This window comes from Alexandromys fortis, unplaced genomic scaffold, assembly GCF_014885135.2.
Source record: "Alexandromys fortis isolate MF-2015 unplaced genomic scaffold, M_Fortis_MF-2015_v1.1 scaffold_1, whole genome shotgun sequence".
Lineage (NCBI taxonomy): Eukaryota > Metazoa > Chordata > Mammalia > Rodentia > Cricetidae > Alexandromys > Alexandromys fortis.
The window spans coordinates 20273965-20300039 of record NW_026067927.1 but is presented as its reverse complement, the minus strand read 5'-3'; positions in this window follow the sequence as shown (position 1 = coordinate 20300039).

Here is a 26075-nt window from a genome sequence, read left to right as displayed (position 1 = left end):
GATCTTGCTTACTGATTCTTAGTGACTCTTGTCAGGCTCCAAAGATCCACAAGAAAGGTGCAATGCTTAACTTGTTGTTTGCATTATTTGTTCCGTCCCAGTATTAAGTCACATGGCCTTGTCCATACAAGGTGCTCAATAATGTAATACATTTATCATTTATTAAAGCTCTGTTGACTGTCTCTGGGTAATACCTACAGTTTACATCTGAGAAGTCATTTATGCTTGCGAATATGCACCTGTTGGCCTCTGACTTGCTATGTAGTCAAGAATAAGCTTGAACTTCTTGCCTCTACCTCCCAGGCGCTAGGATTATTGTTGCACACTGCACCTAGCATATAGGAATGCTTAAAGGCTAGACATCACCCACATGGAGTGACTGACCATAGAGTTATATAATCCCTGTGGCAGGACATTACATGGTTTCACAGAGTGCTGTGGGATGGCGTACGTCCTATGGACGCTCCTGAAGTGAAACCTTTGCGTCTATTCTCAGTGTCTGTTTTGGAGACAGGGTCTCCCTGTGTAACCTAGATTGGGATCTTGAATTGTTGATCATCCTGTCTTTAGAGTGCTGGGATGGCAAGCGTGTGCCGCCTCACTTTCTCATTCTTGAAATTTCTACAGGGAATCAATTCCCTGGCAGTTGCGTTGCTATATCGAAATTTGAAACCAGCAGCCACCAGAACACCTTTCTCTACACTACACATAGCTCATTGATCATGAGCAGGGCACAGACATACACTGGATGTTACAGGTGGTAAAAAGTGAGCAGGGTTATATCTGAACTCCAGCTGCTGGGGCTCTTTATTCTTTTTGAATCTTTCTTTTGTACAAAGAAGCTGCTCTGATGAGGACTGAGAGCTGCACTAATCTATGGGTATAGCATTACATATTTAGAAGGCAGTTTGATACCATGTACCTTTGCAGCAGAATGATAGTATTATCATTATAGGTCTATTATTAGAGGCCTCCCCTAGGGCCTATGAGTTCTCTCATCACTGGTTCCTGACCAGATTTCAGTACTAAGTATGCTTCTTTGGAGTGGGCCTTGAATCCAAGCAAAGAGTGGTTGGTTACTCCCATAACATTCATGCCACTATTGGAACCACGGCCGTATCTTGTTAGGCCAATAGTTATTGTAGTTTACAGGGTTCTCAACTGGATAAGACCCGTGATGGCTTTTCTCTCTAGCAGCCTTCATAACACTTTCCCATATTATGACCCTTAGTAAGCAGGGGGAAACTTCCTGGTTAGTTCTCTGACTGGTGTCTCCATGTCCTGTAACAAGTGGACAGTGTCTTCAGCAATAGGGTCTTACCATTCAAGTGTTGGTGAGCAGCAAAGAGCAATGTGTGTGTGTCTCTGGAACACTCCTGACAACTCTAGGGGCAGTGTCTCGCTCCTAGTCCTGGGTGTTTTATTTGCCAATCTATGGCTTCTTGGAGGACCATCATCCCCCTGTGCAGAATAATTCCATCTAACTCATTCATATATATTAATGTTTCCATATATTTTTATATAAATGTAGTCACACACATAAAAATATATTCGATCTTTCTTTTAATACTTTCATTCCAAAGCCTGCTATAGACTCTTCACTCTTAGTAATTCCCAAATGACAGTTCTAATTGCCCTCAACTCTTCTCCTGAGAAACAGTAGTAGCAGCTCTGGGTCATGGGCCAATGGTACACTCCAAAGTGTTTACTAGTCGGCTCTCCAGAGAAGTGAGGGAAGCACTCATGTGCCTATTTGATGGTAAAAGAAACTATTCAGACTTGGCCAGTTTCCAGTTGGGACTAGCTGGATTCAGCCACCTCCAGCACAGCCCTGTGGGCATCAATGGTTATCGAGGCAGCTACGTATTCCTTTCCCAAGGATTCTGTGAAGTCCAGGAAGCAGTTACTCTATCCATTTATCTTTACGTTCGCCCCCTTGTCATAGCCTTGAAAAGAATCAATTTTCATATTGTTTCTTATTGTTGTATTATTTGAGACAAGGTTTTGATATATGGTTCAGGCCAGCCTGGAACGCCTGATCGTCTGCCTCAGCCTCTTAAGTACTGTGATTTAATAGGCAATCACCATTATATCTCAATGGTAGATTCAGATGAATTAGACAACAACAAAGCCCCCACCATCACTGCCCCATCCCAGGAAACTTCTGCATCTAGCTGTGGCGATTCTACTCCCCCACCCCCACTGCCCTCCCCAGGTTATTTAACCTGGGACCTCATGCACGCTGTCCATCTGCCATTGAGCTCCATCCCTAGCAACGCTCCTTGAACTCCTAATTGAATCGACAACATACCCAGTACCCAGACACGGTGCTTTCCCTTGATTACTGAGAACAGTCTTAACATGCAAACATCTTATTGTGGGAACAGCTGATATTGCGTCTATGGAAACAAAGATGCTTTCTCCAGCCTCTTTTCTAGGTTGTGGGCAGCACAGTGAGTATCAGATGTCAGAGTCTGTTGGATGAAGAGTCGCATTTTAAATGCTAGGAAAGACCAAGGCAGATTCCTTAGCTTGGCCAGCTACGATTCGGTTATTTTCTGAGTACGTACGTCTGTGTATGTAAGGACCTATTATACTTTGGGCCTCTGTTTCTATGTTAAAACACTGACAAAGGGTTTATTTGGCTTATGAGTTACAGTCCATCCACTCGCTTACCGCTTATAGTCGGACTCATCATCGAAGTAAACCCAGGCAGGAGTTCCAGGCAGGGGCTGAAGCAAAGACCATGGAGGAACTTATTGGCTTGCTTGCTCAGTCCACTCTCTTAGATACCCCAGGACCACTTGCCTAGGAGGTGGTATCACCCATAGTGGGCTGGCCCCTCTCACATCAACTATCAATCAAGAAAATTCTCCTCAGGCCAATCTGATGGAGGCAGTTCCTCAATGAGGGATCCTTCCCACAGGTGTTTGTATTAAGTTGACAAAAACTAAACAGCCCGAGTCCCTACTGTGTGCAAGGATGGTGATGAGCTTGGCCAATACAAAGGGAGGGCTGGACATGGCATTTCCTGGCACTAAGTACTGGGTTAAGTCATTCTCATACCTCCTACATGGTTTAGTATTCATAGTTAGCTGGTATAAAAGTTAGTTTCCTCACCATCCCATGAAGAAGGAAGCATGCTGATGATCAAACACATCTCCCTCCTGAGTTCCACTGTGGTACTGTGGTTGTCTCTTGACCACGGAAGAGTGACTTAGACAACAGGGACTTACTTGTCCACACTACAGGAGACCATATGTACTTTATTAATGGCTAATGTGGTCCATATTTGTTGCAGGCTTTCTTCTTACTTTGCAGATAGTCACATTACTATATTCTTGAGTGGTTGGGAGTGTGCGGAGCCACATAATGCTGCCCAGTTCATTTGATCTATCGAATTAGGATTTCTTTTACTTTTTATTGATTCCTGCATCTCAACCCACATTCATCTCCCCATCCCTTCATATTCATCCTCTTCCCCTGCAACCTTCCCTGCCAAATGAAATAAAATAAAATAAAATAAAACTGTGCCTACATCCACATAGAATTCAAGAACAGAATGTGCTGGTACATGTCCTTAGCCACGGCTTCCCAGCTAAACATTGTTTGATGTTAAGTGTTTCTTTAAGGACACAGTCTGAATTAGAATCTGATGGCACCCCATATGCACATCATAGAATGAAAATATCTCAAGTCAAAGGTCCACACGAGGGGCTGGAGAGATGGCCTAGTGGTTAAGAGCACTGGTTGTTCTTCCAGGGGACCCAGGTTCAATTCCCAGCACCTGCACAACAGCTCACAACTCTGTGCTCCAGTCTGAGGGGATCTGACACCCTCCTCTGACCTCCATGAGCACTGGACCTACATGGCTCACAGATATACATGCAAAACGTCCCACTCATCTACAGCAAGCCAAAATGAAGGGAAAGCACATCAGACTGGGTTCATCTTGATTGTCAACATGCTAGGAATCACCTAGGAGACACACCTCTGGGCATGTCTCTGAGGCCATTTCTAGAAATGGGGAGAAGAGATCCATATTGAATGTGAGCAGCACCATTGTGTGGTTTGGGGTTGTGAATTTAATTTAAAAAATTAGAGAGCAAGAGGAACACCATCGTCATTCTTAGCTTCCTGACTGCTGATGTAATGTGACCATCTGCCGCCCGTCCCGCCACAGCGCTGTCCCCGCCATGATGAACTGCGCCTTTAAACTGCATGCCAAAATAAATCCTTCCTTCCTTATGCTGTATCTGTCAGGTGACTTGTCATAGCAATGAGACAAGTCAGTAACATAGCCCTGAATATCTGAACAGCCCACCCCACTACAGAGATCAGTTGTTTACTTTCAGACTGCTGTGGCCATGGGGGAGCTATGGTCCCAGCCAATGCTCATCATCATGAAAAAGTATTATATTGCCTATCGCTAGCCTGGGAAAGATCAGAACTCAAAACCGGAAGTATGGTTACTGTGGAGACATGTATTACTTTCACATTATAAAACTGGAAGGTTGATAATAAGTTATGGACCTTTTGTAGTCCTTAACAGACATTCCAGCTGTAACAGGGTTATCACCTACCATCTCAGGAGTAGAGCCAACATCAACCGGAGTGTATTTGTCAAGGTCCCTCACATCTTCACACCTCGTCCAGCCACATGTATACTTCTGAAATAATTATTGGGGCATGGGGTCGAACACATTGTCTTAAACCAGTCCTAAATAGAATTGCAAGGCTGGGTAGTATAATCCTGGTTGAAAGGAGGAAGTAGAGTGGGAAGCTTGGGAAGCTTCCAACACATATCTGCTCTGGTCCTCTAGGCTGACCCAGAAGTAACTCACCAGCCAAAAATATGGTTCCTATTATCTGTGTATGCTCTGTCAACAGCTTCTATTCGTAAGGCTTGGCTGGGATCGGAAGGTGTCTTTCTCACCCGGGTGTCTGCCGTCAGGCTCTGGAAGAGCAGTCCCGGGCTTTTTTGGACTATTATCACTTTCTCAGTGACAGTAGCGAGCCAGAGCAAGCATGTGGCTTCACGAGGGTGTTTGAGGGACCTGCCCCTTCAGCTGAAGCAGCATCCCAAGTCACAAGATCTCCCTTTTCTTTCTAAACCCACAAGCATACAAAGCCTTCCCTGGGTATAATTCTGGGAGAGTGGAAAGAAGAGATTTGTGGTCGCGTGAGCACAACAATTAGAATAAACATTTATTTAGCGTTTTTTTTTTTTACATCATGTATTTGTGGGATTTCAAAGCAAACTATGTGGAGACTGTTGAGTCCCGAGTTGCAGACATGGCCCTCGTGCTACACACATCAAGTTTGAAGACACCAATGTTGTGTCCGTTGCATCTCTGGGCTCTTCTTACCACCAGGAATCGAGTTTCTAATCTTCAGCTCTAAACCTGTGATGGAGACAGGTCATTGTCCTCCAGATGGTGCTGATGATAGTGAGGAGGAGGAGGAGGTTGATGACATGGATCATTCCTCCTCCTCCCCTCCCACTCTATCTCCCCACCCTGCTCCTCCTCCTTCTCTTCTTCTTTGTCTAGATTGAAGCATAGTGAAATGATGCTGTGTTTTTCTTTCTGAGTTAGGCTGATTTTCCATAACTCACGGATCTCTAGATCCAGTCAGTTTTCTACAAATGGTACAATTTGCTCTTTATAGCCCAACAATTGCAGGGATACATTTTATGAAAATGTCTCTGGACCTCAGAGAGAACGAACTTTTTCTGACCTTGCCACCAAATTAATAAAATTCCTTGTGATCATTTAAGACTATGCACTCAGCCTGCTGTGTGCTTAGCCTGTTAGGATAATGTAACCAACTTTCCTATGCCTTGAATCCCCCAGATGAATAGCTTTTAAAGCCTAAGTTAATGCTTAGCTCTTCTCTTCAGTTCTGTACTCTTCCATGCCCTGACCCACAATAATGAATACGAGCAAGTGTGTGTTGTATTAATTGTTTGCCAAAAAGCTGATGTTGAAAGCAACCTTACGCAACAAATAACCATCATAAATATTGTGAAAACCATGTGACTATAGCTTGCTAATGTCTGTTTGCCGTGGTGTGTGCTGTTCTGAGTCATTTGATGTCAGGAAAATTACTTTCCACCTTGTAAAACTCTGTTAAAGGTTTCTATAAGTGATCCCCGATTCCTTCCCGACACCATCTTTTCTGTGCTGCTCAATAAACACAGAGCAAAACCCTTTGGTATAGACAGGCACAGCTAGCAGGTTACAGATTCAGACACGCACAATAGACAGGTCACAGTCAGGCCACTCCACACAAACTAAACATACAGAGGAGAGATCCAGGGGGAGAGAGAAGTAGCGAGTTCGTATTGGAGCTCTTATGGTCAAACTTAAAGGAGGGACTGTGACTTTTTTTTCCCTTTTCTTCCTTGTGGACAAGGAATGTGGGCAAGATGGCTGGAACTGGCTCTGTCACCTTAGATTAATCAGTGAGAGCTATGTGTTGAGATTGGTACAGAAGCAAAACCCAAAGCATTCAATTCTTCCATGAATGTGAGGCCATCACACCAGCCTGGGCCAGCTGAGTCTACACAACAGGAAAGAAATACCTTACACCAGTCATCTTGATGGTGTTTTCCTGTCCCTTTTAGCCAGTCCTCACAACAACAATAGCTAGAATGCTCTCTGCATTCTAGAAGGAACGCTTTGCGGTGAGCAACTGATAATCTTCTGTGGAGGTCAATGTTGATTGTTAGCTCTGTCTAAATCATATGGAAGACAAATTTCTGGCCATGCCTGTGAGGGACTCTCTTGATTGGGTTACAGGAGATAGGAAGAGCAAACTTAAATGTGGACTGGTATCCTGGACTCAGTAAAGAGAAGAGAGTAACCTTAGCATCAGCTTTGATCTCCCTCTGCTTCCTGTCTGGGGATACTTGTGACCAGCTGCCTCATGCTCCTCCTGTCCCGGCTTCCCCACCACGAGGGACTGTACCCTCAGACTGTGAGTCGAAACCAGCCCTTCCTCCCTCTAGTTGCGGTTGTCACGTGTCCTGTCACAGCCTCAAGAGTGGTAGTTAATTCACCCACAAAGGTTGCTGTCATTTTCCAGTTATGGAAACTGAGTCCAAGGTCATAAATACTCCAGGTAGTGAGACATGGATTTGATCTGGGCCTGTCTGCTGTCATAGTCCATATTCTATTCTTGTTTTAATAGAATATATTTGATTTATTCTTTGACAGCCTCATACAGGCCATCAATGTGTTTGATCCTATGCGCCCCAATTCCCTGCTCCTATCTCCCAAGACACCCCAGGTACATCCCATCATCCATTCATGCCCTCTCCTTTTTCTGATCAGTAATTCACAGAGTCCAATTAGGGCTGCCTGTTGACTGGTCTTGTTGAATTTATCCTGTGCATTTAACCATAGCTGTGGTGATGATCCCCGTTCTTAACCTCCGTGGTGCTCCGCTAATACAAATACCTCTGGGCAAAGGATCTTGTGCCTAGCAGAGCCCACTGAGAATGTTAGCTGAGATCAAACCAAGAGTCCCACACTGAGATGGAAACGTCTTTCTTTTCAAGGATTCATGTGTGAATCATCTGAGGAATATAGATTACATTTTCACTAAAATATTTATAGGGTCTTAATAGTTGAGGACAAAGCATGTGCCTGCTCCACACTCTTCTTTGAACCTAGCAGGATACGTGATCACTGGACTGGACTGTTGATCAGATCCAACACTGACAGGGGCATTTACTTCTGAGGAGTCAATTGGTGCCGTGTGTTTGGAGTATCTCTGGCCAACTTTCGGATGAACAGCCCTTCTCTCAAGCTCCTGGGGACAGGTGCGTTTGGCACTTCCAAATCTAACTTACTTTTGTAACCAACCAACTCACTGTCTTGTGAATAGATTATTGGTTCTGTCTCTATTCCAGAGGTGAATATTTAAAAATCTCCTGTGAGCCTTTATAAGCTGGGGCCAGCAATCTTAAGTCAGATGAAACAGAAAGATTCATCTGTATCCAAGGCAACGGAAGTCTCCAAAGATTTTACCCCAAGGCTTGTTATGCTTTGATAGGTTGTTTCTTTATTCACATAATTGTGCATAAGCAAACATTTGCTAACTGTTCTTTACTAAGAACTGGATTTGAGGTAAGTTGCTTCACGTTCGTCTGTCTTTGATCTTGACTACGTCTCTCAGAGAGGCGAGAAGAGCTTTGCACGTGGCGGAGGACTGAAACCGCTAACAGCACTTCCTGTCATGTGAACGTGGATCTGAAAGTCTTCACTGCCTTCAAAGTTCTATGAAAACGTTCACATAGACTTAGAAAACACAGGCCAGGTAGCCTGCGCCTTTGCTTGCCTGGAAGGACAGATGTGCCTGGTCATTTCTAGAATGTGAATTATGTATTTAGCCCCTGCTATTTTCCAGACACTTTGTTAGGTATCGAGCACTAAGTAGTTAAATCAACAGCGGATGTCACCCTTGAAGACATTCTTTACTGTAGTCCAATAAAATTAAATAAGATGGGTTGTAGAGATGGCTCAGGGTTTAAGGGGGTTTGCTGTTCTTTCAGAGGACCTGAGTTCAGTTCCCAGAACCCACATAAGATGGCACCCAACTGTCTGTAACCCCAGGTCTAAGAGACCAGATGCCCTCTTTTGGCCTCTGTGGGCAGGTGCACACTCATGCTTGAGAATGCACACACACCACACACACACACACACACACACACACACACTAAAAGTCAATCTTAAAATTCCTATTAAGGAAACCAATTAATAACATTTTAATTAAAATTAAAGAATGAATAGTTTTAATTTTTCCCCAGCTGTATTAGCAGTATGACAAAGTGCTCAACAGCCACGTATGACAAGGGATTGCCATGCATGACGAGGGATTGCCATGTATGGCGAGGGGTTGCCATGTGTGATGAGGGGTTGCCACGTATGATGAGGGGTTGCCATATTGAAAACGTAGGTCTAAAGAGGCAATTGTCATAAATGACTACAGAAATAAGACTTCAGTTGCCAAAACAGTATTTTGAAGGAGTGTTGCTCATAGTTATGAGACACAGAATCAGGCTCTACATCTGGTCAGGGGGATACTGGCCTTTCTGTGAGGAATGGATGTTTTGGCTGAGATCGGAAAAATGGCCAGGAATTTCTCAAATAAAAGAGGTCAAGCTGAATTCATGTGTGGTGGGAGGGAGAATGGGGTTTGAGAGAGAACACTGGAAAGTTAATATGGTTGACCTCAAATGAAACAAGGATCAGAGAACATACTTCTATGGAGAGACTGACAGTGTGCAAGACATCTGAGGGCCAATCCATTAAGACCCAAATATTCACCATGATCCAGGACACTGGGAAGTTACGGAACGCTTTTAGACAGAGTGGTCGTGTGATTGGATTTTTCTCTTAAAAAAAAAAATCACTTCTCCCACTTATTTCTTGTTCTCTGAGTCTTCAATCCAGTGTTCAAGAGGAAAAAGAAATGCTTTAAGAATCAGTAAGTGAAACTGAGCTTGGTGCTCCAGCCTGTAATCCCAGCCTTCGCAAGGCTGAGGCAGGAGGAGCATGGTGAGTTTGAGGTCAGTTTGGGCTACAGAGAGACTGTCTCTAAACAGAATATAGGGAGGGAGGGGGAGGAGCAGGAGAAGGGAGGGGGAGAAAAGAAAGGAAGGGAGAGAGGGAGGAAGGAAGGGAGGGAGGAAGGAAGGGAAGAAGGAAGGGAGAGGGAGAGAGGAAGGAAGAGTGGAAAGGAGGGAAGAGGGAGGGAGGGAAGAAGGGAGGGAGGGAGGTTAGCTTTATCCTCTCTCAGGATTCAGGATTAGAGGACTTGATTTACAGGCTAACCCAGCTGAGAGGTGGCGGCTTTGGGTCCTTAGGAACTAGATGGCATGAACCCCACACCTTCCTCTTTTGTTTATGGGAAATGGGGTTCAAACTCATATCCGTTACTCACATTCCTGAGAGATGTATGACACAGAATTATAAAACAACTTCAGCAGACAGGAGGTGACCAGATGTGGGGTCTGAGGAACTGCGGCAAGCCACAGCTTTCAACTGGGAAGCTTTACACAACCTCCCAAATAGTTTATCGACTCAATTTTCCTATCAAATAAGGAAAATAATTCTTATTGTTATGAAAGTCAGTGACGGAGCCTGGAACCTTCCAGCACTGCTCTTGTACTTGATCCCATTGCAGCATTTAAGAGAAAACAAGTGTGTTATAATTTTTACATGCCTTTTTTTTTTTTTGGCTGTTTGTTTGTTTTGAGACAAGGTCTCTAGTAGCATAGGGTAACCCTGAACTCCCAAACCTCTGGCTTCCGCTGGTCGAGCGCTGGATTGCAAATGTGCTACGTCACACATAGTTTATGCAGGTTTGGATTGGTCCCAGGGCTTTGTTCGTGCTAGGCAAGCACCCTATCAGCTGAGCTACATCTCCATCCCCTGCCTGCTTCCTAAGCATCCATGCTTTGTGCCTGGCGATATAGCAAGTCTCCAGCAGTGCCTCTATAAATATGTGTTGACATATAAAGACATGTCAGATGAGAAGGATGTATGAAGCAAGGAGCCTAGAGGTGAGATCAGAAGTGGGAAGTTCATCAGGGAGAGCCACGATTCCCTCTTCACATCTGAAGCTACACTGAGGACACTGTTTCCTTATGAGAGTTCTGTTTTGTGTGTGTGTGTGTGTGTGTGTGTTTTTAAATTTTATTTTATTTTCTCTTGGGTTAGGGTTTTACTCTCTAATCCAGGCTGGCCTGGAACTCCCTATAGCTTAAAACTCGGAACAATCCTTCTACCTCAGCAGCTCAGACTGGCCTTCCAACTGCAGCAATCCTACCTTAGCCTCCCAAGTACCCTCTACAAATTCTAAGGCCAACATTGGGGACAGGTACACGTATTCTATTCAACCCGCCACAAATTTGAATACAAGGCACCTAAGGGCCTTATTAAAATGCAGTCCCATCCACGAGTCTGTGGTGGTAACCGAGACTTTGTGTGTCTAGGATGTTGCCAACAACATGAAGCTGCGGTTCCCAGAAAACTACAGAATATACAATACCAAATTCTGGTCGCAGGTGTCTATAGCAGCTTTGTAGATGCCTTGATCGGCTCATCTTCTTCCTCACCTAAGATTCCTGTGTGGTTTTCTTTTCACGACTTGATAGCTCATTTTATCCGAGTGTTGAACAATGTTCGCTTATCTAGACATGTTAGAGTTTATCCATAACTCACATCTATTCTTCTGAAGGACACGTGGTTACTACCAGGTCTTCACAATCATAAACAAGGCTGCTTGCTCTAGAGTGCCATCCCTGAGTGCAACAGCCATAATTAGTGTTGGGGAAGCTGTGTCTATTTTCAAGACCCTCAAGGTCAGCCTTGTTGGCTGTTGACCTTCCCTTAGGGAACAAAAAGTTGGGGTGATCATCAGACCCTTACCTGAGTCTCCAGCTACTACCTCCTATACCTAGCCAGCCATATGTGTTCTTCCCCATTTACATCTATCCTCATGATCTCATGAAGGACTAGAATACTATAGAGGTGGAAGATTAACAGCTTGCCTGCTGGATACTAGTTTCTCCCCTGACTGTCCTACAAGTCCTTTTTTCCTTCCCAAAATTCTTGGGGGGGGGGCTATGATCTCAGTGGTCTGGTGGCTCAGGACAGGGAAACAAGTGTCTGTCTACAGGAAATCATCAGTCCTGCCAAGACAGTTTTAGGTGCTCTCTGTAGTTTGGGTAACAATCATTGACCAGATATATCTTTCGCAAGGACCTTTCTTTAGTCTGCCATGGGTACACTGTTTCTCCTGACTGTGTCTTTCACAGAGCAGGATAGTCGAATCCAGTGACTCCCACTGTGTTATTTATTTCCCAGCTCAAACATTTAGTATTGTAACTCAAGGTTATTGAGAATTTTCTCCTATGCTCTTAGACCTATAATCCAGAGTCATGTGTGTGTGTGTAAGAGAGAGAGAGAGAGAGAGAGAGAGAGAGAGAGAGAGAGAGAGAGAGAGAGAGAGAGAGAGAGAGAGAAGAAATGTCCATCTGTTTCTATGCTCTAGTGGAAGTCAATTCTCTCCTACCATATGGGCTATGAAGGTCAAATCTGGGTGGCCAAGCTTGTTGGCAGGCACTTTTACCTTCTGAACCATCTCTTCTGGCCCATATTAATTTGCTTCTAACATGTCTTTTTATGTAACTAGAGGAGAAGTAACATGAGAGCAACAGTCCAAGGCCTCCCCAACCCCCTCCTCCTAGCTCATGGCACATCCGCTGCTAGCTCTTCTGTATTATGGTCTTCCTACTCTGATCTAAAAATACCACACTTTTAATGAATTTTGGGTGATTTCAGGTGATAATTCTTTGAATGGTCATAGCAAAAACTACACACAATGAAGGCACGTCACATGGTCCTGGAGTTCTTTCATTCTGTTTATTTTTAATGATAGTTCTAACTGTGATATTCAAAAGTATCTTTTCACTGGAGTGTTTAGACAAATCCACTAGGGGGAGACATTTAGTAGTATTGAAACTCCTTGGGCAAGGCTGTTTTTNTTTTTTTTTTTTTTTTTTTTTTTTTTTTTTTTTTTTTTTTTTTTTTTTTCAGAAGTGAATTTGTTCATACCCAAGAGCTATTTAGCAGAGATCAAATGTTCGCATGCTAGGTGATTTATTTGCTGCACATTCGGGAAGGCTTCTCCACATAGGTGTTAAGGAATGTTCTGTGGGACTATGGTGGGCTTGGGTTCCAGCAGGTGTAGTCTGCGAGCCTGGGTGTCTTTGAACTACTGTAAGGCTGCACAGGTTTATTCAAAACCAACTCTCAGTTTGGACAGAAAAAAAAAGGTGCTTAGGAAGTTTCCCTAGGTTCCCAGATGTTTCTAAGATTATGGTAGACCTAGCAGAACATGGGGAACAGACACCCTGAGATGCTGAGAGACGCACCTAAACAGGGCAGGTGTGAGGGTTGTACAAAGAGCAAGTTACAATGATACATAGAATATTAATATGTCAAAATGAAACCCAATATTTTTATATGCTAACAAAACTTAAACTTAAGTTAAAATAAACTAACATACACGGTGATATACAATACAATGTTTTATTGAAACAAAAGACAATACTAATAAATTCTAACCAGACACCAGGGCTTCATGCAGGCTTTGAGCACAGGGGTCATCAAGTGCTATAGAGACGGGTGCAAGGAGATGCTCATGGCGTCACATGGTTTTTGCCGCCTTTATAAAATAATCAAGAGGTCTGATATGGAGCAGCTTTCTCCCTGGGTGACTCACTTATTATTGATTTAGTTTATATGTGCATCTCTCTGTGTGTGGGTTTGCACACAACATAGTGGGGATCAGAGAACAACTTGCCGAAGTCAGTTCTCTCCTTCTACCTTGTGGGTCCTAGAGTAGCAAACTCAGGTCTTCAGTCTTGGAGGAAATCACCTTTGTTGAATGAGCCATCTCATTGTCAAGTTATTGACTGGACAGTCTTGACTCATTACATGTTGTATCTTGTTCTTCACCTGTTGTAGGGCACTATTCTTGGAGCAGAACAACTGCCATCTTCATAAGACTGGGTGTGCCTGCATGGCAAAGACCATCTCAGTTGGGCTTGTTGATTGTTGGAACTCATTCTCTCATAGAAGGAGGAGGCTGGGTGGGTCATTGGACCCTTATCTGTGTATCTAGCCAGCTTACAGGAATGTGGGTGACCCCAAAGCAGCTGCACTTCATAGTGCATGGATGAAGGCTTCTCTATAGCCACATAGATGGAACCCTTTCTCCTCATCTTCACCCAGCCTATACTCTAGCTCCTCTCAAAGCCCTTGAGATCATGTGCAGTGAGGGCAGAAATTTGTGCAGGTAGCTAGGAGCCCCAGATTAGCTTGAGTGGTAGGATCAGCTGTGAGGCTGGATACAGGAACCAGTTCTGCCTCTGTATCTTATTGTTGTTCCTGTATAAGTTCTTCCATTCTTGGGCAGATCTTTCCTACTTACTAGGAAGACACCATATGGTAGTCCAGTCATTTATAGAAACTATTCTTTTGATAGTTGTACATGGCTAAGGTCTTGAACTGAATCTCACTGACACAGTTTGGGACATTTGAACCAGTGATTGTGGCCAGGAGAATAGGTTGTACTGATTGGTTCAACCTATATCATGTGTCCACTGCTAAAACGAGGATAAGGTTAGCCTTCTCTAGAAGAAAGACCCCTTATTTAAGGGTATACATTGACAAATTACTAGTTACCAGCAAAGAATCAATAGACAAATAGAATTGGGGTGGGTGAGAGCAACAGGCCCAGTTACATCTACTCTTGTCATTATGATTGGTTCTGCATTGTGTGGGATGAAGAGACATTGAAGATGTGCTAGGCTGGGAAGATGGCTCTGTGGACAAAGCGCTTGGCATGCAAACAGGAGCATGTGAGTTTGTATCTTTAGTACCCATGTAAAAGCTGAGCACAGTAGCGTCTGGCATTGAGGAGGCAGAGGCAATCAGAACCTAAGCGCTTGCTGGTTAGACAGCCTAGCAGAATCGGTAATGCCCAGATTCAGTGAGAGACTCGGACTCAAAATTAAGGTGGAGACCAGAACAGGCAGGTACCAAACCGAGACATCTGGCCTCCACACACCCCATATAAACATGTACATGCAATATGTATGTACACTCACTTTTACATCCCCTACACACGAAGATCATAATTTGCTTTCAGAAACATGGGCATCAGGTAGGAGGTATGAGAAACATAAAACAACTTGAGAATAAGTCTTCTAACTGTCTCTGCTTTTAGTTTATACCTGACAGAGGAAGTAGGTGTAATGAGAATGTTTGAGCTGGGGTGGGATCATTAGGAAGGATCATGGGAAAGAACGGTCTTCAGGGACGGGCAGAAAGGGCAGGGAACTCCTGTAGGGAAGATTCTGGGCTCTGGGGTATTTGCCTCCTTGTGTATCATCTGTGAAAGGGTTACAAAAGAGACTTCAGTAACAAAATGAAGCCTGCCAATCAGCTGATAATTGGCACTCAGCAAGCACAACAGCACGTGATCATTCATGATGATACTTCATATTCCAGCTGCCTCTCTGTCTGAAAAGGCCCTTTTGGATCCCAGAAAGTGCCAGAAATCATGGTCTTGGAGATTCATGTCTGAGGGACCTTGAGAGTATGTTCACTGAGAGTACTCACGAAGACTACGGACAAACCACCACTTTCCCTTTCCTGTTTGGTGACTTGGGACTTCTAACAGCCAAGTTGCCAGCCCAGCACCTTTCTGGAGTTCTGGTATTAGGGAAATATGAAAGGAATTTGCTTTATTGAGTAATTTTGAGTAATTTGAGAAGTGTAGTTATGGGAAAGATGAAAAATAGATCCATCAGCCCTGTGCCTTATGGCCTAGACAACATTTCTCCAACTCAAGATGCCCTCTAAATTGGAATCACAGTTATCCTGATGGCCATGTGTGGTCCAGGAAGTGGGACGCCTGACTCTAGAAAGCCAGACACATCACAGAGGTGATCTTTAATAGAACTCTTTGCTGAACAATGATTTTTTTTTTTTTTTACCCCAGAATGTGATCACAGCTGTTTTATTTTAGCAAATGCAGCAACACAGGCGATTAAAGCCATATTCCTTTGTGGCTGTTTATTTTCACTCAGTAGTTCTCAGTGTATTGTCATGAAAGAATTCTTTGAGACTCGCAAAGCTAAAACAGAATGTAACTTCCTCCCTGATGCCCCTTCTAAAATAGCCATATCCACTTCTTCAAGCTGGCTTTACTGTGTTGATGTCACACAAGGATGTCCACTTGTAGTCCTGAGGAGGTGAGTTCCACTGGGAGAAGTTAGGTTTATGATCCAGTCTATATGAGACGATGGTGGTAGACCATCAATCCACTAGAATGAAGAGGATCTACTTCAGCAACGGTAACATAGCATCACTGAACTAACATGGAGGGCCAGAGAGATGGTTCAGCGGGTCAAGGTGATTGCTGACAAGCCTGAAAACCCAAGTTCAAGTCCTAATTCCTGCAGCCTACATGATTGAAGGAGAGAACCAGCTCCCTCAAGCTGTCCTCCAACTTCCACATGGCGCCTGAATTGCCCCCACATCAAACGATAAATAAATATAACTAAAATAAAAATAGTTTTCAAAGAAAGTTAATAGTGAGATCTTATATTGCCCATAAAATTAAATCAACATTTTTTTGGGGGGGTTATAAAATTTTTTTGGGGGGTTATAAAATTTTATGTGAAGAAAGAATTTAACGTCTCGGATTGCGTGACTTTTTTTCCCCGTGATTACATATTGAGCAACAATTCCCCCATTCAACAGATATTTATTATGCTAACAGTGTGCGTCAGGAAGGGTGGCTAAGGTGGGCGCAGCTTTTGAATTTGTTCAGTTTGTATTATTTTTAAGAATAAAGACAAGGGGAATCCAATAATAAAAAAAAAAGGAAGAATAGGAGGCTGGCTGTAGTATGTGCTAGGGAGGAATAAGTAAGAGACCAGGATGTGAGAAGATCATTGCCTTAGTTGGAATATGTATGTAGCTGTGGATGTGTTCTTCTGAAGACTGAAAGGAAAAGATGATTCTTTATAATTTTTTCAAAGGCTTATTTTATTTTTAATTGTGTGCGGAGGGGGGCGGTGAGGGCAATGTACGTATAAGTGTAGGTGCCTGCAGGGGCCAGGGATGTTGGAATCCCTGGAGCTGGGGTTAGAAGCAATTGTGAGCTTTCTAGCATAGGCACTAGGAGACCAAAGAGAGTTACAGGCTTTCAATCCCTGGGCTATCTCTCTAGTCCCTAAAGAATTTATTTTAAAGGAAATATTCTTATGTTCATGTGAATAGGGAAAAGTGTATTCCAAGCAGAACAAACGGCTCACAGACAGGCTCAGGATAGGGAAGATCTTGACATCTGCAGATTTACAGGGGGAGTGACTTTGAACCTGGTGAAGCAAGCAGGTGTGGAACCTGAATAGAATGGTTAAAACGTGGTTATCCTATTGTATCCAAAACCACACCAGCAGAGTCACAGCCACTTCCTGAGGACAAGGCCTATCCCTTCCAGCAACATCCAGGAAGGGCCGTACAGACCTCCGGCATAAATGGCATAGGAAGCAGCAGAGCTTTAAGCAAGCAGCATATCTAAAGAGGGGTTTAGTGTCTGTTCAGCAGCCATGAGTGTGAACCCAATCTGCAGAACCCACACAGTAGCAGACGCCATATAGGAGGCTGGAGAAAAGACACCAGCCATGCAGGCTAACCAAGAACCACTCTGAGGAAGCCTGGCACTTCTACGTCATTTGCACTTGATCTATCAAATTCTGTTTGTGCTTTCTGTCTTAAACAGGAGTTTCACAACCAACCTCCACTGTGTTGAAGGGAAGGGAGGAAGGACTTCTGCTTTTGTACTTTCCCAAGAGTTGGGCCAAGGAATGAAGAAACAGTCCTGGTGGTGACTGCACTGGGAACCAGAGAAGGGGAAGAGGGGGACAAGGAGGTGTGTGTGTGTGTGTGTGTGTGTGTGTGCGTGTGTGTGTGTGTGTGTGTATCTGTCTGACTAACTGACTGACTGTCTCTGCCAACTCTCCTTCTGTCTATTCCCCAAAACAAGTCAGGTTACTCCTTTAATACACATGGATCATCAAAAATGACTTAAAATATCAGCCCTGGATTCCATATGCCCATTGGATTCTGTTTCTTGGAGCACCTGTTCATACAAGGTCCAGTGACAGTCACTAGCCACACCAACTGTCACCCCAAGAATCTTGACCATAATTAGGAATCATCACCACACACACACACACGCACAAGGATAGCGACCATTCAAAGCAGGGGCAGATTGTTTTCCGGAGGGAGAAATATGGAGTGATTTTTGAGGTGAGAAATTAAATCAGGTTCAGAATTATTGGTGAGATTTGAGTGACAGGTAGGAGAGTTGGGTGGACTCTTGGGCAGACAGATTATTGTCACTGGGCAGTAAGAATAATTAGTTATGGGTGCTTATGTATGTTGCTTGGGTTAGGAGGCCTGGTTAAGCCTGGATAGCTAAGATTCATCCATAGAGGGACATAGCCAAAGTGTGACCCCAGGAGCAAGAATTTTAAAGACTTGGTAGATAAATATGATACAAAAGCTCTAAGAACCACACTTAGAAGAATATTGGCCCAGGAAGAAAAGGTAAACCTGAACATAAAATATTTTTTGAAAGACATTAGCATGAAATAAATTTGGAAATATTGGTAGGAACCATGCACACAAAAGTCTTAAATGAATACAGTTTTATTTTGCATCAGAGCTACCCCCCACTTTTTTGAATTGAACTACGCATGAGAGTTCCCATAGAACATGGTGAGGAAGTTAGTGTAGTTCCATATTAAGGTGACTTTACCTAGGCATAGAGGAGGTTAAGTATCACGTTTGATGGCAGTCCTTAGAGAGGGTGCAGCAGTTAAGGGTACTTACTACTCGTACAGAGGACCTGGATTTGGTTCCCAGTGCCGACATCAGGCAGTGTACGACTGCTTATATGTATAGCTACAGAAAATCTGTGGCTCTCTGGCCTCTTCATGCACGTGCACACATGTGATACACATAAGCTCATGAAGGTGCACACACGTGCACATAAGCACAAATAAATTGTTAACAAATGGGGCTTGACAGTACCTACATAGTCCATTGCAGTGCTGGGATGCAAACCCAGGTGGTGCAATAGACAATAAGAGGATGACAGGGAGATTAGAATGGAAATTCATAATGCCTGTGTGATAAGAGGGAAGAAATTGATGTTGGGGAAGTTTAGAAAGTGCAGAAGAATGGCTGGGCACAGAAAAAAAATCTACCCACTGGATGAGAAGTAAGACTGCAGAAATCCCATGATCCTTTTGCTGGGAAATATATGGTATATTCAGGGAACTACAAACAGTTGCCTGCTTGCTTGGAGTGAATAAAAAGAAGAATGATCCTCAAATGTGCCCCATTTTCCAACCGGCTCTTCCAGTACACTCACTCCCACCTTCCCCCTATCTACAAAAATCTCTTCTATTTCTCCTTCCCAGGTAGATCCGAGTGTCCTCCTTGGGCTCTCCTTGTTACCTTGCCTCTTTGGGTCTGTGGACTGTAGCATGGTTATCCTTTACTTTATAGCTAATATCCACTTAAAAGTGAGTACACACCATGTTTGTCTTTCTGGGTCTGAGTTACTTCACACAGAGACCAGCTAAGACTTCTAGAAACTGCAGATACGTAGTTTGAACTGGTCATCTCCTTGCCTGGTCAAGTCCAGGCAAGACTTCCACTGGAGGGTTTGGGATACCAACCCAGCCACATAATCTTTGACTTATAGTCCGTCCTCCCTATGGGATGTGCTGAAAAGGCTTGTAAGGGGTCAGGGTGGTGCTGAGATTGTGGGAGTGGCCAACCAATGACTGATCCAGCCTGAGAACCATGTTAATGGAGTGAGCCCACCACTGACACTTTCTGGAATGTCCGGGCCTAGAGGCTGGATGGCCCAGAGACCTAGGATAGAGCCAAACACAGCTGGAGGAAAAAATGTCAATGTAATGATGCCTAGTGATATTCTGCTATTCTTATAGGATGGTACCTAGCCCAATAGTCACCAGAGAGTCTTCTTCTGGTAACTGGTAGAATCAGATGCCAAGACCCACGGTCAAATATTAGACTGAATTTGGGGAATCCTGCTGAAGAGAGGAAGGAAGGATTGTAGGAGGCAGAGGGGTCAGTGACATCACAAGAAGACCCACAGAGTCAATTAACTTGGGCTCATAGGAGCTCACAGAGACTGAACCAACAACCAGGGAGCCTGCATGGGAGCCTAGGGCCTTCTGCATACATGGGACAGTTGTGTAACTTGGTATTCTTCTGGGACTCCTAACCGTGAGAACAGGAAATGTCTCTGACTCTTTTACTGGCTTTTGGGGTCCTATTACTCATACTGGGTTGCCTTGCCCAATCTTAAGACAAGGAGAGGTGCTTAGTCTTACCAAACTTAATATTCCATGTTTTGTTGGTATCCATGGGAGGCCTGCTATTTTCCTCAATAGAAACAGGAGGAGTGTGTGTGTGTGTTTGTGTGTGTGTGTGTGTGTGTGTGTGTGTGTTTGGGGGAGGCAGAGGAAAGGTGCAGGAGGAACTGGGAGGAAAGGAAGAAGGGGAAGCTGTGGCTGGGATGTAAAAAAGTGAGGCTGATGTGAAGAAGGAGAGAAGTGAGCAGTCAGTGTGTAAAACTTCTGCCTGTAGCTGACGCGGGACTCTAAGTTGCTTGGTGCACATTTTAGGAAAACCATTTGGTAGAAAACAGACAATTGAAGACCAAAGTATAGGTAGGGGGCCAGTTGGGAGTTACTGATACTGTGAAATAGGGCATAGTAGATACTTTGCCAACTTACATAATTTGCTTTCTTCTAGGTGTTTGAGTTGGAAAAATTATGTGTTGTTCTAAAGTTAGTGTGCACATGGGGATAAGATCTTTCAGTTTCCAGAGAGGCATAGCCCCTTATTGAATTGTTCTCAGATCTCTGAACCAACCAAACAGAAATCTGAAACACCACTGGCTCCTGCATGTAGAGGCTTCTCTGCAGCATGGGTTGTCCAACTGTAGAACGTGACAGGTTAGCTTTACAATTTAGGAAAGAAGGTGGAAATGGAACCACTAAGAAAGGAAATCCAGTGTGCAGAGGAGTATTTTTATTTAAGAAATAATTAACACAGAGGCAGAAGACCTTAGTGGAAGAGTGTGGAGCAAACAGAAAAAAAAAAAAGAATCAAGTTTCTAAGTGCCATAGTGACAGGCAGGAGCTGAGTCAGGTGCGGGGGAATTGAGGACAGTGGGCACACAGCGCGTATCTTCAGCCGCAGCCGGATCCATCATACCTAGACTTCAGCGATGGACATGACCCACCCCAAGGAGTCTGCTCAGCACTAGGCAAAGGGCTAAGCTAATTTGGAAACTTCTGACACTCGTAGGAGTAATTGCCAATCAATTGGCCAAAGGCAGATGGCTGCCAATGATGAAGTCATTCCAGTTCTCCTTCCTTACTCCAATCCTGCAGCTAAAGGAAATCAGTGAAATTCAAGCAGCATCTTGGGCTCCTCGAGCAAAACATCTATGGTGCTAAGTGAACATCATCTAACATGACCTTCTTCCTTTCAGAAACCCATGGCGTTAATGAACTCCAGATCTCTGTCCTCAGTTGAACCCCCGTTCCTTTGCTGTTCCAGGCCTGGGGCCAAGAATCAGGTTTTTAAGAATGTTGACTGAGCCTTCTTTGAAGTCATTTGGTTCTTGTTGAGCAATGAAGGATCTAGGCTTAGTGAAGATGAGCTGTAAGGAGGTGTATTTTAACTCAGAATTCAGAGGGATGTTGTAGAAATCATAGCCACCTAGCAATTCAATAGATTCCCTGGGAGACAAAAATAATCATGATAATAATAATGAGATTAGATGAATATTTATTAAATAGATATGCTGTTCCAGGTACTAGGCTAAGTTCTTTATATCCATTGTATATTTCATATGTAGCATTGCTCATTTTTTCCAGATGAAAGAACTGAGATTAGATCATAAATTGTGTGCACACAATTAATTTATATTATCTGTGGGGTTGGACAGTTGGTAAACAGAGTCTGAATGTTTGAAGGAATAAACATGACCGAGTTCTAGAAATGTCAGGTACCGCACTCAGGATAAACAAAGATCATTATAACCTAGGTATGGCAGTAGATGGTTCCAGACAAATGGAAAGAACCCAACAGACACTCTAGACCTTATGAAATATTTACAGGCAGGGAAAGCATTTCAGTTGGTAGAGTGATTGCCTAGCATTCATGCTGTTCTGGGTTCAGTTTCTAGCATTGCAGCCACGGTATGCAGGGGCACAAGCTGTAATTTCAGTACTTGAGTGATGGAGGCAGTAGGATCGGGAACTCAGAGGCAATCTTAGCTATTCAGTGAGTTCTAGGCCAGCATGGGTTACCTGAGATTCTGTTTCAATCACAGATAAGCAAACAAAAAATAAAATTACATATTTTTACATTTCTAAAACTATGAGTATTAGGCGGGACCACCAAATGGTAAAAGATTATAAAGGGCTTCCGGCTTGAAGTACCATTTTAATATCTCCTGTAGGAAGGTCCTGGAGCTAGATGAGGGATGACCTAATATTACAGGCTATATAATTTATATTTTATTCATCAGGCTATGGCAGTTTCAATAGTGCTTTTCTTATAGGGGCGACCTGAAAGTATCGTAAATTATCCACTAGCTCGAAACGAAGAGATCCAATGATAAAGAAAGAGATTTGTCATTGTGACTAAGCGCTTAAGATGAATAACTTAGAAGGAAGCAAGATTTACTTTGCCTAATGGTTTTGGTGCATGGTCACGTGGATGCCTCATTTATGGGATACCAGGATGGGGACATAGTCCCGGTGTAGCTGTTTAACTGTAGTGCCGTGGTGAGTAACGAAAGATGTGGCTACTTTAGGCTGTTCAGACCTGTATGTTTCACCTTCCAGGACATTCCCCGAGGTGATGTTAGAGCCTACATGACGCTCCTCACATTGCCCGCCTGTGTCTTGCCAACATCAGCTCTTCCTTCTGCTGAGTTTACCGACTGCCTGGTTCGTTGGCCTTAGGTTGCCTGGGTTGTTCCTAAATTAAATTCTGAAAACGGGCTTCATTTTCTCCAGAGTGATGGCTTGGGGGAGGCCGGCAGCCAGGCTGTGGTAAGGGAATGACTCTGGAATGCAGGCTGAGGGCTGAGCTTCTGGCTGGAGATCACTCAGCCTGCCCACAAATCTAAAAATGCACAGCTTGACTGTAACCCTGGAAAATATCCTCTAATGTCTGGGCTTCTGCCACCGAGAGAAGAAAGTTAAAAATCACGAATGGCAGAGATATTTTGAATTCAGGAATCTTAGGCCCCTGACACTGTTCCTTCTGCCCTAATAATTTTTGAGGGAAGGAATTTCACAGTAAAGAAGAACTGAATTTTGTACAGGTCATTTGGGAAAGGGGAGAAGAAAGGAACTAGGGAGATAGAACTCTAGAGAGAGGATATATTCGAGACAATTCAGCAATGTCCTTGCCCTTATAGGAAGAAAAAGGCTGGACTGTAATGGAAGTCTGTCTGTGGATGCCACTTTTTTATTACATCTTGCTTATGGATTATTGGATGCTTTCTCTTAATATATGGAAATGCATGCTAGTCTCAAGCCAAGGGAGTTAAACTGGGCTCTGCTTTTTCCCTATGTGTGCATGCGTTTGTGTGTAGTATGGGAATAAGTACCAGTACATGTATAGAAGTCAGAGATTGACATTCAGTATCTTCCTTAGTCACGCTCCATGTTTGAGGCAAGGTCCTTCACTGAACTTGGTGTGTGCTGAGTCAGTCAGCAAGCCCCAGGGATCCTTCTGTCTCTGTCTGCCCAGACCTGGGATTACAGCAGCATGCCGTCACCTCTATCTTTTTTTTTTTTTTTAAACATAGGCTCTGCGGGTTCAGAACTCAGGTCCTTGTGCTTGTATGACATACACTATACCCACTGGGCCATCTCCCCAAGCCACTTCTATCACCATGAACCAGATATGTCAGCTGTCTTCATTTTTCTTATTTAGAAACTCACATTTATACCCATGTAGCTAATCATACCCACAAGAGCGTTTTCAGCATATTACAAACCCAGTGGCATGCCAGCCAGTCAGTGGGGAGAAAGAGTGGGTCTCATTATTGAAAACTTCATTTTCTTCATACAAAGTTATGAACTGGAATCACTTAGATATTTAAGGTATCTACTTGCTTCAAGTTCTTTTAGAAAGAGACACTTGTCAGTGTGCCAAAGCATCAGAGTCTATCTGTGCTAAGAGAGACAATGGAATGGTTGCAGTGATAAATTCAAAGATGACTAGGAACTCTTCTCCCCAGATTATGATGAGCATATTATGATGAGGGGAGAAGCCGAGAGAAGCTTAGATTACTAACTGGTTCATATTCCGATCTTGCTATCATACGTAAATTTTTACCATTGATTTGGTTACTTTAAGACTGTATATGAGGGTCCCAAGGCCACAGTGCCATTAGAGAAATTGTACCCAAGCCCTCTGGACTGTAGAGTGATAAAGAATTATTTCAGGTTGCAAAATGGAAAACTCCCTTGGGAATGATTTTAATAAGGATGGTGGGTGAGTTGTTTGAAGTAGGGGATGGCTTTAAACAGAATGGGAGGTAAAAGATTTAGATTAGTCAGAGGAGGTGCAAGGTTTGCCAGGACTTAACACTCCTGAAGAGCACTGGGCCATGTGCATCGTGGATATGAGCCCTCCCTTCCACTTTAGTGTTTTATTAAAGTATAAACACACACAGAAAATCACTTGCATAGCTCAGATTTCCATAAATTGAATTATGTGCATGTAACCAACAATCAAATAGAGAGCACTGAGTTACACAGCATTTCTTTAAAGATGCAACAGACATCTGTTCACTCCAGAAAGGGTGCTGAAGATAGCCTGAGGAAATAAGTCTACCCAAGTCCAGCTTGGTGAGCTAGTGGGTGTGTTGGGGTTACTCATAGGAGCGTGAATGACCCAAAGGCGGTTGGGTTGCATTACTCAAAAGCCCCAGAGTTGACAAATCAACCAAAGTTATAACTTTGGAGCTCCCTGCCAGGCTTGCATGGAGCCCTACCAGGGACCTTCTCCTCGGCAATGGTTACTGCTTACATAGCCTTGGAGAAAAAGGATCATGAGTCTTCTACCTTTTGTATTTTTTAAGCTTTTAAAATTATTTACTTCCCCAGTTCTCTGGTCCTCCCTTCTCTCCAGAAGCCCCCTCTATTCTCTCCCTTCCTTCCCCCTTGGACTCCTCAGGGCAACTTTTGTCTTCTAATAGCACTGGTTTGTTATGCTTGAATATTGTATAAATAGAATTACACCAGGGTGCTGCTTAACGTTTCTGGCCTCTGCCCTCTGTGTCATCACACTTATGAGTTCATCCTGGTGTGCAGAGTTGTAAATTGTTGATTTTTGTTGCTGTAAGGCATTCAGCTATATGACTGTACACTTGTATTTAGTCTCTCAGCTTACACTGACATTTGGAAGAGCTTCCACTTTGGAGAATTATGAATGTGCTATGGTTGTTTTGTGTAATATCCTTTATTGATGAATTTCTGCTGAGCAAATAACTAGGAATGGGATTTCTGGATCATAAGGCAGAGAATCTCTTTTTTAATGACAAAAACATCCATCCCACATGATTCTAATTAAACCTTGAACATCCTGGCATCGAGAAAATGCATGACAATAAATATCTATGAAGTTAATGACATTTTAGAACATGTTGGTAGATGACTATCCACAGAAATGTCACTTTTGATAGGGTCTCAGGTATCCCAGGCCCATCGTGAACTTCTGATCCTCCTGTCTCTAGCCTTCAAGTGCTAGGATTATATGTGCGTGCTACCACACCTTATTCATGTGGTACTGGTGATCAAACCCAAGGCTCTGTGTGTGCTAGATGAGCACTCTACAAACTGAGTTACATCCCCAGCCTGGAAATAGATTTTTTTGTGTGTGCAATTTATTCTATCTGAAGATGAAGTCCAGAGTGCATAAGAATCCATATATCCTTGGCAGTGATGTTGAGTCCCCAGCTGAAGTGACAGACTTAGGAGAAAGGACCCAGAGCAATCATAGATCATGTTCACGGCCTTTTCTACTCCTCCAGGTCAAACAGTTAGAGAAACATGGTGGAATTCTTTCACTATCTTCCTTTCGTTTTGTCTCTACGAACACACACATATATTCTCTAACTATTCTATAGCTGTCAGTGGAGGCCATCCATGTCTCCAATCAGATTCTTGCCCACTCTCCGTCCAGAGAGCAATGGCAGAGATCAAGGACTGCCATCGAGGTGCTTCATTACTCGCTCAGGATTGACAACTTAAAACGAATTAAACAACTGAACAGAGTGCCACTTGAGAGTTCACCTAGAGCACGGTTGAATTTTCTGTCCTAGTATAGCTGGGGGATGTTCGA